The 21,744-nt window shown below is 41.0% G+C and overlaps 1 long non-coding RNA gene across 1 annotated transcript in view; it reads right to left on the reverse strand.

Annotated features, from left to right (window-relative positions):
- Positions 1-2,160: 2,160 nt before the first annotated feature.
- The window catches only part of LOC146058999 (uncharacterized), a 90,429-nt gene continuing 70,845 nt past the window's right edge, over positions 2,161-21,744 (reverse strand). Inside the window, exon 3 of the long non-coding RNA XR_014470088.1 lies at positions 2,161-2,296. This is a non-coding gene — a long non-coding RNA (uncharacterized LOC146058999). The remainder of the gene's footprint in view (positions 2,297-21,744) is intronic.

A 21,744-nucleotide genomic window follows, 5' to 3' on the forward strand; every position in this document is an offset into this window, starting at 1 on the left:
GAGGTCATGGGTTCAATACCAATGGTCCTAACTGTGTGGAGTTTGTATATTCTCCCCGTGCTTGCGTGGGTTTCCTCCGGGTACTCTGGTTTCCTCCCACAATCCAAAAATATACTGGTAGGTTAATTGGCTCCCAAAAAATTAACCCTAGAACGTCTGTGTGTGCATGTACATGTTGTAGGGAATATAGATTGTAAGATCCACTGAGGCAGGGACTGATGTGAATGGTCAAATATTCTCTGTAAAGCGCTGTGGAATCTGTGTTATTGCTATATAAGAAACTGCTAATAAATAAATAAATTGTTACATCATCGCATGCCATTTACACGGGTGATCCTTTAAAGCCTAAAGATACCTTTATACACCTGTTCACTCTTACTCCACTATGAGCTTTGGTACGAGTTTTGGGATTTTCCCTATCACAACTTGTTTTTTTCTTTATTGATTGTATCACTTACACAATTTTTTTAGGAGACATACAAGTTCAGCACCAACAGGTCCGTTTTTGTTCCAGAGTTTCCACAAATGTTCATGTGTCTACTCAAATGGTCAGAAACAGAATCCATGAGGGTGGTATGATGGCCCGACATCCACATGTGGGGGGTTGTGTTTACAGCCCAACACCGTGCTGGACATTTGTCATCTGCCAGAGAACACCAAGATTGGCAAATTCACCACTGGTGCCCTGTGCTCTTCACAGATGAAAGCAGGTTCATGTGACAGACGTGACACATGTGACAGACGTGACAGAGTCTGGAAACGCCAAGGAGAATGTTCTTCTGCCTGCAACATCCTCCATCATGACCGGTTTGGTTTGAAAGTGGGTCAGTAAAGGGAAGGGGGTGGCATTTCTTTGGGGGGCTGCACAGCCCTCCATGTGCTCGCCAAAGGTAGCCTGACTGCCATTAGGTACCGATATAAGATCCTCAGACCCCTTGTGAGACCATATGCTGATGCGGTTGGCCCTGGGTTCCTCCTAATGCAAGACAATGCTAGAACTTATGTGACTGGAGTGTGTCAGCAGTTCCTGCAAGATGAAGGCATTGATGCTATGGACTGGCCCGCCCATTCCCCAGACCTGAATCCAATTGAGGACATCTGGAACATCATGTTTCGCTCCATCCACCAACACCACGTTGCACCACAGACTGTCCAGGAGTTGGAGGATGCTTTAGTCCAGGTCTAGGAGGAGATCCCTCAGAAGACCATCCACCACCTAATCAGGAACATGGCCAGGCATTGTAGGGAGGTCATACAGGCACGTGGAGGCCACACACTACTGAGCCTCATTTTGACTTGTTTTAAGGACATTACATCAAAGTTGGATCAGCCTGTGGTGTGTTTTTCCACTTTAATTTTGAGTGTGACTCCAAATACAGTCCTCCATGGGTTAATAAATTTGATTTCCATTGATAATTTTTGTGTGACTTTGTTGTCAGCACATTCAACTATGTAAAGAACAAAGTATTTAATAAGAATATTTTATTAATTCAGATCTAGGATGTGTTATGCTAGTGTTCCCTTTATTTTTTTTGAGCAGTGTATATTAGAGTAAGGTAGAGGCCTCTCTAATGAAGGTCCTTCTTAAAGAAAAAGGGGAATCCCCTGTATATTAGTAGCCCTTTTAAAATGACCCCCTGGAAGCAGTTCAAAGGGCAGTGAACTAAATTGTAATGAAATAGCCATGTTTGAAACACAGAAACAGGTGTACCGTAGAAGAAAAAACCAAGTCTGTAGTTAAAAACAAGCCAGGATTGGTACATGAAATCATGATGAAAAGTAGAGAAGCACGTAGACAAGGAATGGTACACAAGTAGAGTATAGCAGGACACATAATAGGGCATGCACGAAGAGCAAAAGCAATCACCTACTGTAGCATCCTCTGCTAGTTCTGTACCTGCTTTATAGCATCAGGGACGGATGGTAATAGAAGTAATAGGCAAAAGCCCCAGTGGGCCAATGTGCATAAGGGGCCCTTTGTGGCTAGGAGAGGATAGAGGATGACAGACTGGTGCTGTGGGTGTGTTAGATGATAGAGTGGTGGCATGCTAGTGTGGGTGGGTTAGAGGGCAGGTGGTGGCATTTTTTCAGGGCCACTTTAATTTCCAATACGCCCATGACACCACAGAATTCTTGTAGTGGAATTAAAATAAAGTCATAGACATAACTGCAGGAAAATACACAAGGACAGCTGCAACTGTGTCCAATTGAGAATTAGGTACCATGAGGAGGACCCCACTTTCATCAAGGCTGCTTCCAGAAATTTCCCAGGTTGGTTTTCCATGCCAATCCACCCCTGCAAAGATAAAAGCCAAAGGCACATACTTATTTGTATGTATCCCCTCTCTCTCAGCATGTGGTCAATTTCATTGAAAGCAAGTGACCAATACCTTTTTCATAGCTTCTCAAGGTGAACTATCACTAGACCAACATTGCATAGTTTACACAGCAGATAGGCAACGCATCCTGACCAAGATAAGGCCATTTCACATTATGCATCATGTCCTCTGACCTTTTCAACTAAGAAACAGCAAATTTATAGTAGCTTACTTGTATGACAATCCTGTGTACTAAAAGAAAGTCATTTTTTTGCTGGGACATCTACTTCAAGAATAAAATCTTTGCTTAACTGGCAAGATATTCCTTTGAGTCATTGGACTTCCTTGGCAATACCATTTCCCTGCAATGTGTAGAAATGGATCCTACTAAAGCCAAAGGTCATACAGTAGGTGTGCGCAGCTCATTTTATTAGGGGGTGCACCGCCTATTGGGCATGTCTAACACAGCTCCTTTTGGTATGTCTAACACCGCCAATCAGGCGTGTCTACCATCATCTTTTGGCACTCGCTACAATATAAAATTTCTCCCAGACTCACATAATCTCCTGCCTATTTCACTTTTAATCTTCCAATTACTCTGCGTAACAGTACATGCAAATAAAGTCAAAAATATATATGTATGACGCAGGTACAGTATGTAGTGATATGACAATGGTCTAGTACAATTACCAAAGCAAAACACACATAATTGATTGATGGGCGCTTCTTTTAATGGAATACAGTTGTAAAAAGCAAGTCTTTGGTAAAAGGTATTACTGGTAATGTTAGCGGCAGGAGGGGTTCATAAGGGTAGGCATAGCATTAAGGGGTGCCTGTGCACCCCTAACACTCAGTGTGCGCACACCTATGCCAAAGGTACTGACAAAAAGTCAGCTATAAAAGATAGGAAATGGCTCAATGTTTCATTTGCTTTACTATTACCATCAAATCTGAAATATTGCAAAGATTGAAGCTCCCAAAGTGACTCTGACACACATGTACTGTAACTATAGCTTCATCACTTTGTAGAAAGCTTTCACAAGTGCTCAAATAATAGTACACCCGGACCCCATGCTGCCATTTCTCTTAGAGACAGATGTTTTAGAAAAAGCTATTTTTTTTTTTCAAAAATAAAAGGTGATTAATTGCGTGTTCCCTGTTCATGCTCTTCTGGAGATGTTTACCAGCAAAACAAAATTGAGGAACTGAAGATACTGTATAGAATTTCTTGCTATGAAAGCAGCTTTCACAAAATGACAAAATCTCATGGAAAGTTCTCTAATCCCTTTTACTACTACTTGTATATTTCTGGACCCCAAATGCTACTGTGACTCATTGGGGAAAATAGGATGTGACAGCTAAAATGTGCAATGTTTTCCTGAAATTTGCAAATGTAATAGGGTATAAATAAAAAGTCAGAAATCACTTGCGATTTCTAGCGATTTTTAGTAATGGTAATGTGCAAATTTTTTAGTAATGGGAGTGTGTGTATTTTTGTTCTAATTGAAAAAAAATCTGAGTGGGGTCCCCCCCCCCAGTATAACCAGCCCTAGGCTCATTAAGCTGATCCTGGTTCCCCAAATAAGGGGGAAATAGTGGGGATCCCCTGTATTTAAGAAACCAGCACTGGGCTCTTGGACTTGTCCTGGTTCAAAAAATGCAGGGAACCAGCATTATATGTTGCCCATGGGGCACTTTTTTATTAAATTAAAAACCTTTTTCTCATAATTGTGTATTATTACTCATTAGCGCACTCTGAACTTTGTATTTTTCATATATATATATATATATATATATATATATATATACACAGATGTAACAGGCTACATCCTTGCTGGCGGATCACCAGAACGTCCCCGCTGGCGATCCGCCAGCAGCCTCGCCATCCATCATAATGAGACGCGCGTGCGTCTCACGCGCGTCTCAGTCTCCGTCGCCAGCGCGACGGAAACCCTGTCCGTCTCCGCCTCAGGGAGACGGACAGGGTTAGGGGAGGTTAGGGGGGGGTGCGGGCAGGGGGCGGGGACCCCGGGTTACCGCCGACAAGCCGGCGGTGACCCGGGGGAGCGGCTGGAAGCGCCGTCGGAAGGGGACGCGCGCGCCTCTCGTGCGCGCGCGTCCCCTTCTCGCCATCGATATGGCGCTGGCGGGGGATGGCGGCTGGCATCGCCAGCGCCATCCCCTGCCAAGATGGGAAGTACTCCATCTGTGTATATATATATATATATATATATATATATATATAAATATATATATAAAAAACAACGATGTCGTACATTTAATTTGTGTGGTTTTAGATAAGAATATTTAATTACTTTGAAAATAAGCAGTTTATCTATTATAACTCTGCTTTCCCTGGTGGTCTAGGGGGAAAGCACTCAGCAAGTGTTTATTACCAGACAACCTACCCCTCCCCCCTTTCCCAGCAGTTTTGGGGTTGGTGGCAGCAAGCCCAGTACACCTACCCCAGGCAGTGAAGAGAGAGCAGGGCTGGTCCATGCTGTAGCTGCAGCTCCAGGCATGTCCTGCTCATGTCACACAGGCAGCACAAAGCACAGCAACATTGCAGCTGCTCCAGCGGTGTTCAGGCTATTGCTGAAAATACTGGTAACTGGGACACTTGCTGTGGGGAAGAACTGACTAAGTGATAGCCGATGCGGTAGTCAGCTCTGCGTTGTTGCTGTGCTTCCGGCACTGCTGTCTGTATGACAGGCGCATTACAGGAGGCATCGTGTCCAGGCAGAAGCAGAGTGGTAGTGCAGGGAGAGGCTTGAGCGCCTCTTCAGTCCGGTGCCTCCCTGCACCGCAGGAGCCGCTGAGTGTGTAGCACCAGCCCTGCTGGCAATTGGAAGTGTACAAACTGCCTTAACAAGATGTCATCCTCAGCATCAGATTCCTCACTCTCATCCTCTTCTTCAAACACAATTAATTTGTCTTTGCTGGAATCAACCAATACAGGACTGTGTGTATTAGGAGGACGTTATTGCTGGTGAAGGAGGTCCTGTTGGTGTTTAGCCATGTGTAAGTGAAGGACCTCATAAATAGTATCTGAAATTGGGCTTCAATGTAAATTTTCAAATTCTGTACTTATAGTAAAGTAACATACATTTTGGAAATACATGTAATTGCATTACTACTTATTTATTCAGCAGTTTTTTTTACATTGGTGTCTCTTGAAAAGGAATGTTAGGTTTCAACATGACTGTCAATTTTTTTGGTTTTTATAATGATTCATTTGGGTTTATTGGTACTTGTTTCCTAGCACGGCGCCCATCGCATACCATACTTAGTGGTGTGCGATGAGTGCTTGTACAATGAAATATCCAGCAAATGGCATGCGATGCGATGCGATTTTTAATTGTACAAGCACCCTGATGGGTGCTTTCAATGTTAAATGCACCCCCCATTGCGATTGTATAAGATGTAATACAATCAAAATTGTGGGCCCAGTGCTAGGAAACAAGTACCGGTTTATTTACTAAGATGGAGGTTCTATTTCAGATGGGATGTTGCTATGGGCAACCAATCAGATTTTATCTATTATTTTCTAGTAGGTGCTAAATAAATAAGAAGTAGATTCTGATTGATTGCCAATAGCAATACCAATCTGAAATAGAACTCCCATCTTCGTAAATGTAACCCATCAACACAACAAAAATGATTTGATGAACTACTGCAGGGGGCAAAGCTACTATGGTGCAACCAGTTGGGAGTAAAAGGTACATTCACTCTCAAAGCCAGTTGCAATAGGTTTTTCTCTCTTGGGTGGAACATTGGCCCTTATTCAGATCTGATCTCAGTACAAATTTGTTCTCAAAATGGGTAAAACCATGTGCACTGCAGGTGGGGCAGATGTAACATGTGCAGAGAGAGTTAGATTTGTGTGAGTTACTTTGTTTCTGTGCAGGGTAAATACTGGCTGCATTATTTTTAGACTGCAATTTAGATTTCAGTTCCAACACACCTCACCCAAATGTAACTCTCTCTGCACATGTTACATCTGGCCCACCTGCAGCGCACATGGTTTTGCCCATTTTGAACACAAATTTGTACTGCGATCAGATCTGAATAAGGGCTATTGTCTTTCAAAGGGCCTTATTTTGGTTCATTCTTTCTGACAAAATCCTTCTTAGATGGGCAAAACCATGTGCACTGCAGGTGGGGCAGGTGTTACTTGTGCAGAGAGAATTAGATTTGGGTGGGGTTTTACTTCAAAGTGAGATCTATATTGCAGTGTAAAAATAAAGCAGTCAGTATTTTCCCTGCACAGAAACAAAATAACTCACCCAAATCTAATTCTCTCTGCACATGTTACATCTGCCCCCCCTGCAGTGCACATGGTTTTGTCCATCTAAGAAGGATTTTGTCAGAAAGAATGAACCAAAATAAGGCCCAAAGTTCTAATGTTATGCGGTTAACATGCCGATGGACGGGATGCCAACATTCAGAATACTGATGCCAGAATCCCGACTTGTGGCCTCTAGATCAGCACCGGAATCCAGACCGAAGGTTCACATACACGGTACAATTGTTGGGTGAGATGAGATGTGCGCTCCCGTCAGACATCTCATCGCACAGCTCAAAATGTATATGCTGCACATAATTTTTGTACTAGATCTCATCTCATTGCAATGCAACACCTATGCGATGCGATCTAGTCCAAATTGTATATAATAATTGTACCATGTATGGGCACCTATAGATATGGATGCAACTGTCAGAATCCCAATTGCCAGCATTGCAAACTTAAGTATGCAGGCTGGACTACCATTAGGCCAGTGCAGGGGGGGAGGAATGTTTAGGTTTAGGTACTAGAAGGATACTTACTAGGCTGCATGGAAGGAGGGTTATGGTTAGGCACATAGAAGGGTTTGTTAGGTATAGGCTGCAGGGTTAGAGGTTTGTATCCTGGCTGCGGGGAACTAATGTTAGGATTAGCAACTAGCAGAGAGGGTTCGTTTTATGCTGAATGGGGGAAGGTTAGCAGAGGCAGAACTCTGGAAGGCAATTGAGTCATCTGCCACTGGGCTCCTGCTTCCAATGGGGCACCTCTCCTCCCCCTGGAAGTTTAAATCAGTTATTTAACCCCTTACCGATGCAGCCTGTTTTTGCCTTCCTGACAGAGGCCTTTTTTTCAAATTTGACATGTATCACTTTATGTGGGGATAACTTTTTATTGCTTTTACTTATCCCAGTGATTTTGAGATTGTTTTCTCGTGACACATTGTACTTTAAGTTAGTGGTAAATTTTGGTCGATACAGTCTGTTTTTTTTTGTGAAAAATACTAAAATGTCGTAAAAAAATTGAACATTTTGCAATTTGCAAAATGTTAAATTTTCTGCTTGTGAGACAAATAATCATACCACTCAAAATAGTTAATAACTAACATAGACCATATGTATACTTTATTATTACATCATTATTTCAACCTGCTTTTAATTTTTTTGGACACTAGGGGGCAGCAGAGTCAAAATTATACACATAACACAGTAAACGCTGCTTTTGGCTGTTCACGTTTGAACAGCCAATCGCAGCGATCGCTGAGGGGGGGGGCATCGGTGCCCCCCCTGGGCAATGAGGGAAGATGTCTGCTGTCAGGGACAGCAGACATCGTCCCTCTGTCACCGCGTCTATAGACGCGGTGACAGTTTAAAAACATGACGTACATTTATGCCATGTGTCGGGAAGTACATCCCGACCATGACGTAAATGTACGTCAAATGTCGGGAAGGGGTTAAAAGCCAACGATATTGCTTCTGTGGCTTAGTTCTGAAATATATATATGTGTTCTATCTATCTATCTAAACAGAAATATATATTTTATATAAGGTTATATAGGGTTGTATGTGTGTGTGTGTGTGTGTGGGGGGGGGGGGCACCAATATATATCTTGCCTCTGGGCAGCTGAAACGAACTTACGCCACTGAAGGTTAGGGTTAGGCTATAGGAAGGGACGGTTAAGGGAGCAGGCGGAAGGTACAGTAAGTATACATACCTCCCAACTTTGTGTCCTCAGGACTTGGGACACCCACATGCTCATGCGCACAGTGTCTATTCCGGGTGACAGGGGGACTCCCACTGCCCCCCACCCACCTCGGGACACTGCCGGCTGCAGGAGTAACTCAGGAACGTCCCAAAAAACAGGGACATTCCCACGATAAGCGGGACAGTTGGGAGGTATGAGTATACTACCGGACCGCAGACGGGATTTTTTCTATCGGTATTCTGACCGTCATCTGTAAGTATTCAGTTCTAATTATGTAACTGATTCTTATATACCTCACTCTATCTGTAGCATCTGGATTAAACAAACTACAGTATTGCTGGTTGAATGTCCCTCCTTTCCTTCCTTCCCTCCCATAGGCAAAATTCCAACAAGTTAGCCTGTTTTTTTAATGCGACAATAATATAAACAAAAAAACAACATTGTTTTGCCTTTTAAAATATTGCTTCTTTAAAAATACAAGCTATCTTCCTAGAATCACTTGCAAGCCAGCATACATACATGCACCTGCTACATAAGGCCCAATATGTGTGATAGCATACAGTATTCGTTCTTGCACGTTGTGGCCTTTATGATACATGCAAGGACAGTTGTGGTATTCAGAGCTTTTGCAACAGATTTTGTTTTTTCACTTTGAAATAAATATTCCATTCAATTTGTTCTTCTTTTAGTGATTTTTGTGAGGGTATTTTAATACAATATATTAAATTGTGTGCATCACATAGTAAGATAAGGGTATCAGGGAAGCTCAAGGGAAATGAACTTATAACTTCATCAAATTGTAGTGTATGAACTACAGTATGTGGAATTTAGAGCCTGCAGCAATAGCAGTCAATGCAGGAACATTGTTAGTGACACTGTATTAAAATAGATAAAGTCTTTAAACTAGAGAGGAGTTTTGAAATATAGAGATATATTTAGATATCTGTTACAGCACATAAAATGCTATGAAAATACAAATTTCTAATGTATGTGTGTGTTCGGAATATTGTTATTTATTAACAGTTATTAATATGTTTAACATATTGTACACAGTACACAACTTAAACATACAGGGGCAGATTTATTAAGCTTGGACAAAAGATAAACTGGAGATAAAGCAGAGAAAAGGTAAAAGGAGATAAAGCACAGCCAATCAGCTCCCAACTGTCTTTTTCAAACATGGCTGACTGGCTGGTGCTTTATCTCCTTGTACCTTTTCTCCGCTTTATCTCCAGTTTATCTCTTGTCCAAGCTTAATAAATCTGCCCCTTAGTCATTAGCATTAATCTATACCCAATGGAGATTAGAATCTATACTTACCCAGGAACACATACTGGTTTGAATTTTTTGTCACAATCCAGTCAACCTGCCAATATGTTTTGTGGGAGGAAATTGGAGTACCCAAAAGGAAACCCACAAAAACTTGTGGAGAGCATACAAACTACTCAACGAAAGGGCTGCACCAGTGGCGTCACTAGGGTGTGCAGGCCATTCCTATGTATCACCCTTTTAGGGGTGACACCAAAATGCTGACTCCTTCTCAGTGACAGGAGGTTGGTGCTGCATTGTAACATTACATGCTGCACCTGGCTCCTGCAACAGTGAAGGTGCCAGCAGTGCAGCCATTTAATCTCCATGGGCAGACAGGTATATCCCTCACCCCTTGAGTGATGAAATGGGGTTAACCAGCAAGTCCACATCCCTTAACATAAGGCCACATCTTTTTTTCAAGGAGAAGCACCTGGTGTAAAAGGGCAGCAATGCTAATTACTGCACCATTGCACTGCCCTATAGTGCATTTATAGCATAGTGTATTTATTTATCCAAAAATGGGTCTCCTATACTGAAATGATCTGAAGGATTCAAAAATGAATCTAAAAATTAGCTTATTTCCACTTTAAGATGTATTTTCCCAATCAATCTATCATAAGGATTCTTCTGAAGCTTCCTAATTTGTATCAACATATCAAAAGTCCAGTGATATGTTTTTTGTCCAAAGACCACAAGATCCATTAAGCGAACAATATATTTTATATTCAGTGAAAAGTCAAAGGTACAGTATATGGAAGTAAGTGATAATATAGTTTTCTATACTTTTCCACTTTTTCCCAGTGAATACTCTCTGCCATCCCATCAATTACCTCAAAGTAATTAGACAGCTTCAGGCTGTGGAACATTATCAGTCACTGCAGTAAGTAGGGAATTAATATACCTCCTTCATCAAACTTTAACTTGATTTCTCTTAGATGTTCCATGCAAGCCCAAGCCACTAAATAATCTGGTCAATTGTTTCTCATTTCAAGCTAATAATAAAAGTATACAATTTCCTTAAATTTAGTCATCAAAGTTTTAATTTACTCATATAGAAGTAAAGCCAAACAATGCTAGAACATTCCAGATTTTTCCTATGTATGCGCCATATTTCAGTCAACTTATTTTTCTTGCTAATAAATAAATATATACCACTATGGGGGACACTACTAAGAGAGCAACTACTAAGGAGGCATTACTAAGGGGGCAATACTAAGGGGGTACTACTCAGGGGGCACTACTAAGGGTGCCATGGGGCACTATTAAAGGGGGCACTATATGGGGACTGCTGTGGGGGACCACAACTAAGCGGCTCTTTGAAGAATTTTTTATTCTTTTTACTTCAGGGCTGCCCTGTGTGCCATATCAGTCCAGCGGTGCCGCACTGTGTGCCACATCAGTCCAGGGGTTGCCACTATGTATGTCCTATAAATCCAGGGGAGCTGCCCCTTTTTTTCCTTAAAAAAAAGTGTTGTTTTTTTTTGTAATGGTGCTGTTAAGCGTGATGTATCAGTCCATGTGTGCCATATAATTCCAGGGGCGCCGCCATGTGTGCGGTATAATTCCAGGGGTACTGCCGTATGTGCGGTATAATTCCAGGGGTGCTGCCATGTGTGCTGTGTAATTTCAGGGGTTCCCCTTGTGTGCCATATAATTCCAGGGGTGCCGCCTTGTGTGCTGTAAAATTCTAGGGTGCCGCCTTGTGTGCCATATCAGTCCAGGGGTGCCGCCATGCGTGCCGTATCAGTGCAGAGTGCTGCCCTTTTTTATTAAAAGAAAAAAAAATCCTTTTACTGCAAGGGTACTGTTAAGTATGCTGTATCATTCCAGGGGTGCCGCCATGTGTGCTGGGTGTCTTCACTGAACGATATTGTTAACGATACCATTTAGTGTGTCATTCAGGAGCTCCAATGATACCATTAACTATATTGTTTGTTAGCAATATCGTACAGTGTATATCCAGCGTAAGCAAACTTGTGAAGTTAAGGGCCTTATTCTAGTTCACTCTTAGAGGCAAATTCCTTCTTAAATGGACAAAACCATGTGCACTGCAGGTGGGGCAGATGTAGCTTGTGCAGAGAGAGTTAGATTTGGGTGGGGTTTTTCTTCAAAGTGAGATCTATGTTGCAGTGTAAAAATAAAGCAGTCAGTGTTTTCCCTGCACCGAAACAAAATAACTCACCCAAATCTAATTCTGTCTGCACCTGTTACATCTGCCCCCCTGCAGTGCACATAGTTTTGTCCATCTGAGAATGAATTTGCCTCTAAGAATGAACTAGAATAAGGCCCTTAGTTTCTTATATTTGGTCAGGGTTGGGAACATTGATTCTCTTTCTATTATTTGTAAAAACCAATAACAAAGACAGAAATGCAACTCAGGAGTTTAGGGCCAAATAAACAAAAAGCTGCCAGTCAAAATACAGCATTTAAAGAATATATATTTTCATAACTTTTTGCTGTATTATTCATAGAAAATAAATTATTATTTATGTCAATACACCGTCACAAGAAATTGCCTTCACAAACCTGTGTTTTTAAGTGTAATCCAAGCCTGGAATTTGACGTTATTTTCTGAAAGCTAAGTGTATGCTGTGCTGGTGTGTACCCTACAGAGAAAAGTGTGGCAAACAGAGGAGTGGAGAGAAAAGCTAGCCACTCAGCAGTAAATCCCAGCATATGGTTCTTTATACTCCCTGCCCCCACTAAACAAATCATCCCTTAATCCTTTTAAATAAATTTACTGCCAAGCCTCTTACATTTTCTATTTCTCGTTTATCGTTTTACATCCAGAGAAGAAGAGATGGGGAAACAAATGGATTTCCTCTGTTTATGGCCATGCTGTCTTCTGATAAATCTATCTGCACATTCTTGTGTTTGTGGCATGGAGAGAAATAGGTTGTAAATAGATACAGGGTATGCATAGCTAACATACTGTGTGTGATTCGTATACACATGGAAAATATACTAACATCATACACAAACATACCTACTGTACAGCAGAGATAGTAAAATGTTTAAAATGATTGTACGTCACATTTGATGTTCATTTTGAATATGCAGCAAACATACAATGAACATAAGCTGAGATGTATTATTAAAAATGTGAATAAACTGTATGTAGAAGAGGGCTGGAGAAATCTGTGACTGTAAAATGCTCATTTGCACTTTAGTGACCAACCTGGGGAACAGAAGGGGGGGGGGGGGCTGATCTGGGATTTGGTAGCACCTGCCCCCTAGTTTGGTTTAATATCAAGGTTTTCAGGCTGCCTGGAGGCTGCAGATGTAAACTACATGGGGTATGGGTAAAAAACGGACCCGGACAAGACCCCAGAGTGCCTGACCGGACATCAAACTCTGTATTCCGGAGCTTGTAGTATCCAGTCCGGGGGGTGTCCTGTCCAGGGGGGCTGCCTGTGACAGCTGTCAACAAGGAGAGGAGGAGGGGGAGAATAAGTCCTCCCTGTAGGTTCCAGGCATGTAGCAAAATCTGGAACGGTCCAGACCACACAGGAAAGCTGTAATCTCCCCTTCCCCATGTCCCTGGTGAAAGTTATTACAGGCATCCCCCCGGACAAGACACCTAACCCCCGTCTCGGACACTACAAGTTCTGGAATGCAGAGTTAGATGTCCGGTCCGCATACGTTTGTATGGTGTTGGTCATTCGCCAGAATAGTAGGGGATTTCGACACTTTAATTCATGAATGATTGGACCTGTACACCAATCAGAATGTAGAATGATCTTATATGCTCTACAGATAGCTGAGTGACAGGGAGGGACCCATATAATGGATTACTACAGTATAATGCCCTTACAGAAAAGTGTGCATCTGCCTCTGCATAGTGGTGACCTGAACTGGATGTTGGATTCTCTAGTGCAGTGGTTCTCAAATTTGGTCCTCAGGACCCCACACATGTTCTCCATGTAAGTCACCAGGTGCACCGACTGTCACATTTTAGAATCTATAGGTGACCTGGAAAACATGAACTGTGTAGGTGGCGGTGCCTGAGGACCAAGTTTGAGAATCTTTTGTCTGGATGCCTCCAGAGGCAGGTTCAGGGCACCCTCTCATACAATACTTACCAACGGTGTAAGACACAACTTTTGACCACAGGTTTATAGCTATTTGGATTTTAAAACATCCAGATGATTGCAATTATTTGTATCCAACCCGCATTGTCTATACTCCAGACAATCAGTTCCACATTTTCATATTGCATATATCAGCTACCTGTATATGTCCCTCCACTTGGTCTGATTACACTCTGGTTTTTAGAATATTAGATATTCCATGCTTTACATATAGAATGTGTTTGTGGTGCTTTATTTAGCTCCTACTGCACCTATTGTGTTACAGTCTTCTCGTGAGGACTATTTTGCTACTAATGATAGCAATGACATTTCTAGAGCATGACTACGGGAGGTGGATAAATGAAATAATTGCTGGACAAGAACATACAGTTTGGCACCATATGGAAACATCTGCCCTTATTGAGAATTGAAAATGGTTAGAATCCAAACACATATCTTCCTTATCCATAATGGTTCAAGAAGAAACACGTTCTTTAATGACAAGGTGAAAATGGCATTCCATAGACATAAATATCAATCTTCATATGAGACAGCAAGCAAGACGTTTGTTATTATAGGCTAGCAGAAAACAAATACCCTGCATGTCTATAAAATAAAAAGGGAAATGGGTTCCCTGCACTATGCATCTAAAATGATTACATCCATTAAAAAATATACTACACTGTCTTATCTAATCTCGCACACCCTGGAACAAGCCTTCTGCTCCATGGGAAGTCACGGAGAGCTCACCTCAGGACACCGGCATTACGGTTTGACAGGTGTACCGCCACAGTCAAACTCCCCACCTGACACACATTGTAAATTATTTTTTGCCATATAAAAATCTTTCCACGCTACGGTTCTCCATCAGCAGTAGGCTCCCACATGCAGGGGCCTCTTTCCTCATATGCCATTCCTTCTTTTACCATAAATCTCACAGCAAATATTTGCAAACAAGAAACCTCATCTGCCAGCAATGTTAGTATCAATACTGACAAACTTTCGCAAAAAAATATATTGTAACTAATGTTATAGAAAATATTTAGCAACGAGCATTTAAGCATAGACACATTCAAATGTGGAGTTCAACACATCCTTTGACAAGAGTATGACACTGGGGAAGAGGTGTTATATCTATTCACCCAGGGTAGTGAAGACCGGGGGCAGGATATTTAGGAACCAGAAGGTTGTTCCGGTCAAGCTTCAACGCCTTCTTTTTTGCATTCTGAAGAATGTCATCAGTGTAACCTCTTTCTTTTAATTTGACTATTAAACTGTCAATTTGCATGATAGCAACATTGATGTTATTATTGATACGCATAATGCGTATCATTTGCGAGAAGGGTAAACCCCTATTGAGAGCTTTGGGGTGACAACTATTACCTTGAAGCAATACATTTATATCTGTTGGTTTGGTGTATACAGTGGTATCATTGATACCCTTCTTGACAAAAATTTGAACATCTAAGAAATTCATTACCGTTTGGCTCATAGCAAAAGTGAAGGATATAGGTCCTTGCATAGCATGATAATTCGATATGGCCTGTTCAAATGTTTCTTTTGGCCCCATCCACACCACAAACAAGTTGTCTATATAATGACTAAAAGATAACATATTAGATGTGATAAGAGGATTATAAAAAAATAGTTCTTCCTCTATTGCAAACATTACTATATTGGCATAACACGGGGCTGCGCTAGATCCCATAGCGCAGCCCCGTGTCTACAGAAAGAACTTGTCGTCATACAGTAGATTAAAAAAATTATTAAAGAGGATAAGTCTAAATAATTTAATACCGACTTCGACCTGCTGTGCCGAAAATATATTTTTTCTCACCAAAAATCTTTCCACCGCTTTTAGTCCGAATTTGTGGGGAATTGAAGTATACAGACTCACCACGTCTATGCCTATGAGCCAGCACTCCCTAGGTAACTAGGAAGGTCCTTGATTTTTAATAAAAAAAATGTCCAGTGTCTCCCAGATAGCTGGATTCTTGAGCAATAAGCGGTTGCAATAATGTGTCCATTAGAGTAGCTGTTGGCTGAAACAGGGACCCACGTGCAATGATTGGGCGGCCGGGTGGGTGTTCAGCATTTTTATGTATTTTTGGGATTGTATTGTAAAGCGGGACAATTGGGAAGTCTGGTACTAGTGCTGTTACCCAATCTTCACTGACTAAATTGGTGTTGATGGCTTCTTTTAATAGATCCAATAATAATTGTGGGATCACGAGATAAAGGCTGATAGACTTCTTTGTCGCATAGATGTCTCTCCTCTTCTACCCTGTAGTCTTGTAGGTCTTGTAGGACTATGCCTCCGCCTTTGTCTGCAGGCCGGATCACTAGGCTTTTATTAGCTGACAAAGATTTTAAGGCAGATCTCTCCATAGATGTTAAGTTATGGTGGTGCTGGATCGATTTTTGGGATAATTCATTGACCTCTTGGTTCAGCATCCTGACAAATGTTTTTATGCTGGTATTATTCGACAGGGGGTCAAAGGTTCAAGGGGGTGCATATCGCTTTTTCTGGTAATTTCTTATCTTGAGGTGGCGGAGTTATTCCCTTTTGGTGGATGTGAAAAAAATAATTCTTTTAATTTTAACTTACGATGCAAAGCATGTTTTTCGACATTCCATTGGAATTTGTCAAACTGGTGGATGGCACGAATAAGAGTCCTTTGGAAAGTAATCAAAGATGACTAGATGTCAATTTGTGTATTTTTCGTACTTTTCCTTGTAGCGTCCCTGCTGATTAGCAACAGAGGCCCGGCAGCTGCGAGGACCAGGCCGGGGAATGGGATGATGTCACTGGCTGTGCGCGGATGTGACACAGGTCGGCGGCTCCCTCCAGACGGCATGGACTCCCGGAACAAGAGGCAAGGATACAGGTATAAATGTGTGTTATATGTATGTATTTGGTTGCTTGAAAACAGTTGATAATACACTGAAACGTTGCTATATCGCAGAGCGTGTTGTTTAATTTTTCCGAGTGCCGCACCGCAGCTGTTCTATACCTCTCTACATGTGAGTGCACCGGAGCTATTACAGCAGTCATTGGGAGTGCCGGACCCAGGATCTATATATATATATAGGGATATTAATCCCGTTTTCAAGGCGAAAAGCCTTGATACATTTAGGATTAGAGATACCAATAAAAATGAACACCACTTAAAGATTATTAATTGTATGTAGTTTCAAAAAAAGACTAAAAAATTCTAAAACAGTAGTTCATCACACAGCTAACACGCATTAACATAGATTAGTAATAAAACTAGCACTTTTTATCTTTATTCAAATAAATAAACTTAAAAACCATAAATTGGTAAAACATATCCAACAGGAAGTGATGTCACCAGTCACTCCCTATATATACCCTGGCTAGGACAGCTAATAGTTCACTTGGTGTTTGGACACAGGAGAGCACACACCTCTAGGAGCCAGAAAGGTAATATACTCTTACTCATTATAACTATTTTATTATAACACCCTAATGGAAGCACTAAGAAATATTTATATCATTGGGTAGGTCTTTTGTTGGACCACATCTTCACTCATGTGTTCCATAAGGAGATCGCATATTGGAAATTGGAGGTATGATAGTTTATTAATGACCTCTATTTAATTAATTCACACTAATTAGAATTAATTGTAATTTCTATCACTATCTATTTCACAGTTTAATCCCGAGTATTCTATAAGGGGACTACACTTCAAAGATTATATTCTAAAACTTTTTAAAATTGTAATCTAACTATGAGTTAAGAACACTATAATTCTATTAATGGTATGTATATAAAGCTACATCTAATTTCATTTAGTGGATAATTATAATATGGGAGTCAGTAAAAGTTCTCTATGTCTTTTGGTCATACATTATTAGGTACCTAAATATCAGAATAAATTTAACAGAAGTTCTTCAAGTTTCAAATACGGGCAACCGCCCATTGCCTAGAGATCATTTACATAATAGAAAGATTCAGGATCACATTCCTTTATCCACTACAGGTAACTCTTAATTACCATTCAACTACATTGGAGACTATAAGTAGACCTATGTGTTTACATTTATGTCTATATCCATTCTAGCAAAAAGCTTGAGCCTGTAACCAGACCTTATATTACTACAAATTAACAAAGCTATTGTTAATTAAAGACCTATTAAGGTATAGTACTATAGGTAATTATTAATTACCATTAAACTAGATTGGGGACTATAAGTAGACCCATGTATTTACATTTATATTTATATCCATTTCTAGCAAAAAGCTTGAGCTTGTAACCGGACCTTATAATACTACAAAATAACCAAGTTATTGATGATAAAAGACCTATTAAGGTACAGTACCATCTTATCAAATCACATGTTAAAGAGTGGTGTTTTACACATTAAGTATCAACTTTGGGTGCAGAGTTTTTCTTGTTTCCCCACTAATATTCTATTATGTGACAAAACACGGTCTGTCAAACGAAATGTATTTATATCCTTTGTCCTCTTCTGTTCTTCTCCTTTCCCCTTCAAATTCAAATCTAAATTCGAATCTGATATATAATTATATATATATATATATACTTATATTTGTCTTTCCTATGTTATGTTATTTTAAAATTTTAAAATTATGTTCTACTTTTGTAGATCTATTACAAAACTGTTCACCTCTGATGAAGTCTCATAAAGAGACGAAACGCGTTGGGTAACCATTGACAACCATTGTGATCCATAATCCAAAGAACACACCTGTATTAGAAAAACCTTCCATAAGATTTGTTATGAGGTTTCTGTTTTAAATGTTTTAAATAAATGTTTTCTATTTGAAATTGTTTATGGTGAATTTGGTATTATAAAGGAAAGACAGGAAGTATCCTGATAATTATACAGGGCGCTATATAACACTTTTGGTTTGGATATTAGCTTTTGGATCTCTCTAGTAGGGGATCAAGTGTTATTAAGCGACCGATCCAGCTTAGCGCAAATTCTGGAGATATTGTGTATTATATATATATATATATATATATATATATATATATATTTATATATATGTCCCAACTGTGCCATCTTCACACCAGCATTGGAGAGGGTTGAGGGAGGTGGTCTATGTGTGTCTCTCTGGGAAGCAGGCGTGGGGTGGTGACCTGGTCACAGTGGTGGTGTCCTGTCCAGTCCAGTCCTGTGGTACTGTGCTGGTATTCTGTGCTGCTGTATAAGTCCATGCAGTAGTGCTGTGCTGTCTAGTGCTGCCATTAAGTCCAGTCGTACTGCTGTTAAGTCCAGTGGTACTGGTAGTCCAGTGGTACTGCTGTTAAATCCAGTGTTACTGCTAGTCCAATGGTACTGCTGTTGGAATGGCTAGTCCAGTCGTACTGTCATTAAGTCCAGTGGTACTGCCAGTCTAGTGGTACTGCCAGTCCAGTGGTACTGCTAGCCCAGTGGTATTGCCCTTAAGTCCAGTAGTACAGCCGTATAAGTCCAGTGACAGTCCAGTGTACACAATACACAATGAAAAGGGTTAAATCCGTATAATTTTTTCAGGCTTTGCCGTGTGTGTGAGAGCTGGGTACATTCTCCTGTGCCACCCGCATATAATAAATAACCCCAAATAAAAGGGTTATTTTAATCTGTATAATTTTTTCAGGCTTTGCTGTGTGTGTGTGTGTGTGGTTTAGGCTGAGTATACTCTCCTGTGCCTCCCACATATAATAATTTAAATAACCAAAATAAAAGGGATACTTTAAGTCTGTATAATTTATTCAAGCTCTGACAGCTGAATTATCAGTATTTATTTCCTAGAACGGCACCCACTAAGCTATTTGCTTAGTGGGCTATTCTGCGTAGGTAAATCGCATCGCATGGTATGGCTGTGATGCGATGCGATTTTCCTATGTAATTTATTCACTGCTCTCTCAGCCCCAGGCTATCGCATTGCATCTGCCGCAAAATTGCATGCGGTCGCATGTGATTTTTAATTGCATGCGATTGTATAGGGTGTGTGATGCCATGACATTAGGTATACAATAATATGATTGTATGTCCCAAAAAAAGGTTTAACGCACCCCCCCCCCTACTATCCACGCCACCCCGAAGCGTGGCGAGCGCAGCAGGCCCCGTGAGGGGAGGCAGAACGCGTCCTCTGACTTTTTCATTACCCCACTATCCACGTCAGTGTGGAGTTGATTTTATATAGTGTGGTGAGCGCAGTGAGCCACCGAGCCGAAAGCGTGGCGAGCGCAGCGAGCCCTGCGAGGGGACGTGGAATACATGTAAAGTAATCATGCGATTTTGCGATGCAATATAGTGGGGTACAATGAGGATAGAAAAAATTACATTAAAAAATAGCATCGCATGCCGCTATAATGGCCCGTTGATGCGATTTCCCTATGGTGCCGTATGTAGGAAATCAGGGCGCCGTGCTAGGAAACAAGTACTGAATTATCTTGGTGGGCAGTTCCTATAACAGTTTCATATTGCACATTCCATTTGCTGTGTTACAAACTGCATGTAATGTTTTCCGGATTTTTTAAATGTGGCACTGTGTGATATTTTAATATTAAAGAAGTATAATACTTTATAATATAAGCGAAAATTCTGTTAAAATCAGAAAGTAGAGTACAGATGCAGTAAGCTGTTATTTTATAAAAAGGTAAAAAGCCCCATAGCTAAACAGAATGTGAACCTTAAATATCAAACATCTTGAGTTATGTTGATCTCTCAACCCCTTCAAAGTCAGACAGTGATAGCAAGAGCTACAAATCACCATCCCCTTCAATGAATCTGGCTTTACTTGAACAAATGTTCTGGAGCAGTTTGTTGAAAACAGCAGGTAAGGTCTCCCCTAACTAAAAATAAGGCAGAATGTTTTTTATATTTTCACAACAGAGGCCGGCTATAATGGGTAGTATTGAGAGATTGCTAACGGAGAATGTGATTCTTATTTGGAAGTAAAGCAAAAATTTCCTCCAACTCCATAACTGCTCCTCTGAGTGAGACAATGGGGAAAATGTATACGTCCGATCCTGCGTACGTATGGACTCGTAAATAGGGCAAATTTACTAATCTGCCGTATTTACAGGATTCATATTTTTCAATGGCTTAGCCAGCCGTATCCATTCGTATTCTTATACGTATGAATCAGCAGCCTTCACGAATCAATCAGATCCGTGTAGGCTTCTAAAGGGTAAAAAAGAGCTGGTCCTGGTTTTAGAAATTCAAGGGCCAAAATGACTAGGAGTCCCCTGAATTTTGGTAACCAGCATCGTGTCCAAACAGCCAGAAGGGTAATGCCACAGCCAGGGGAAACCATTTACACTACTTCCCCCAGCCAAAACACTATACCCATGACTGATCGGCCCAGGCAGGGGCCCTGGGGGAGTGGTAACCAGGATATGGTTACCCCCTGCCCAGGCTGAAGCCCGGGGCTGTCCCCGGGGCCCCAGGAGGTGGCCCCCAGGCTGATGGTATAGCGTAAAAAATGGAATGAAAACTAGGTACTTATGCCATACAATGCGTGCGATGCGATGCAATGCGATCTAAAGTAATTTATTCACTGCTCTCCCGCCCTGGGCTTATCGCATCACATGCCATTGCACCTGACACAAAGGGGGAAATTTACTAATATGAATTCGTAAAAAATAGGTGTATTCGTAGGCAGAAATACACCTATTTTTTACACATTTGTATTTTCGGGATTTACTATCCCAAAAATACAGCAATTCGTATTCCTAAAGATGGGACATTCGTATTTGTATTTACAAATATGAATGTCTACACCATCGATAGAATACGACAGGAATCACCATTCAAAAGAATGGTGGTTCCTGATTTACTAAGCAGCCGTATTGATAATACGGCTGCTAATTGGCGTGAAACAGCCACGAAAATACGGCAGGAAAATACACCTTGATTGTCCTGTCATATTTGGCTTTAGCCTGCACGGATCAGTCAGATCCGTGCAGGCTGCAGTGTGTAAAAATTTTTTGAATAAATAAATAGATAAAAAAAACGGTGTTGGGTCCCCCCACAGCCGTAACCAGCACCAGGCTGAAAGAGCCGGGGCCGGTAATTAA

The sequence above is a fragment of the Crinia signifera genome, chromosome 2 (assembly GCF_055691185.1).
Source record: "Crinia signifera chromosome 2, ASM5569118v1, whole genome shotgun sequence".
Taxonomy (NCBI): Eukaryota; Metazoa; Chordata; class Amphibia; order Anura; family Myobatrachidae; genus Crinia; species Crinia signifera.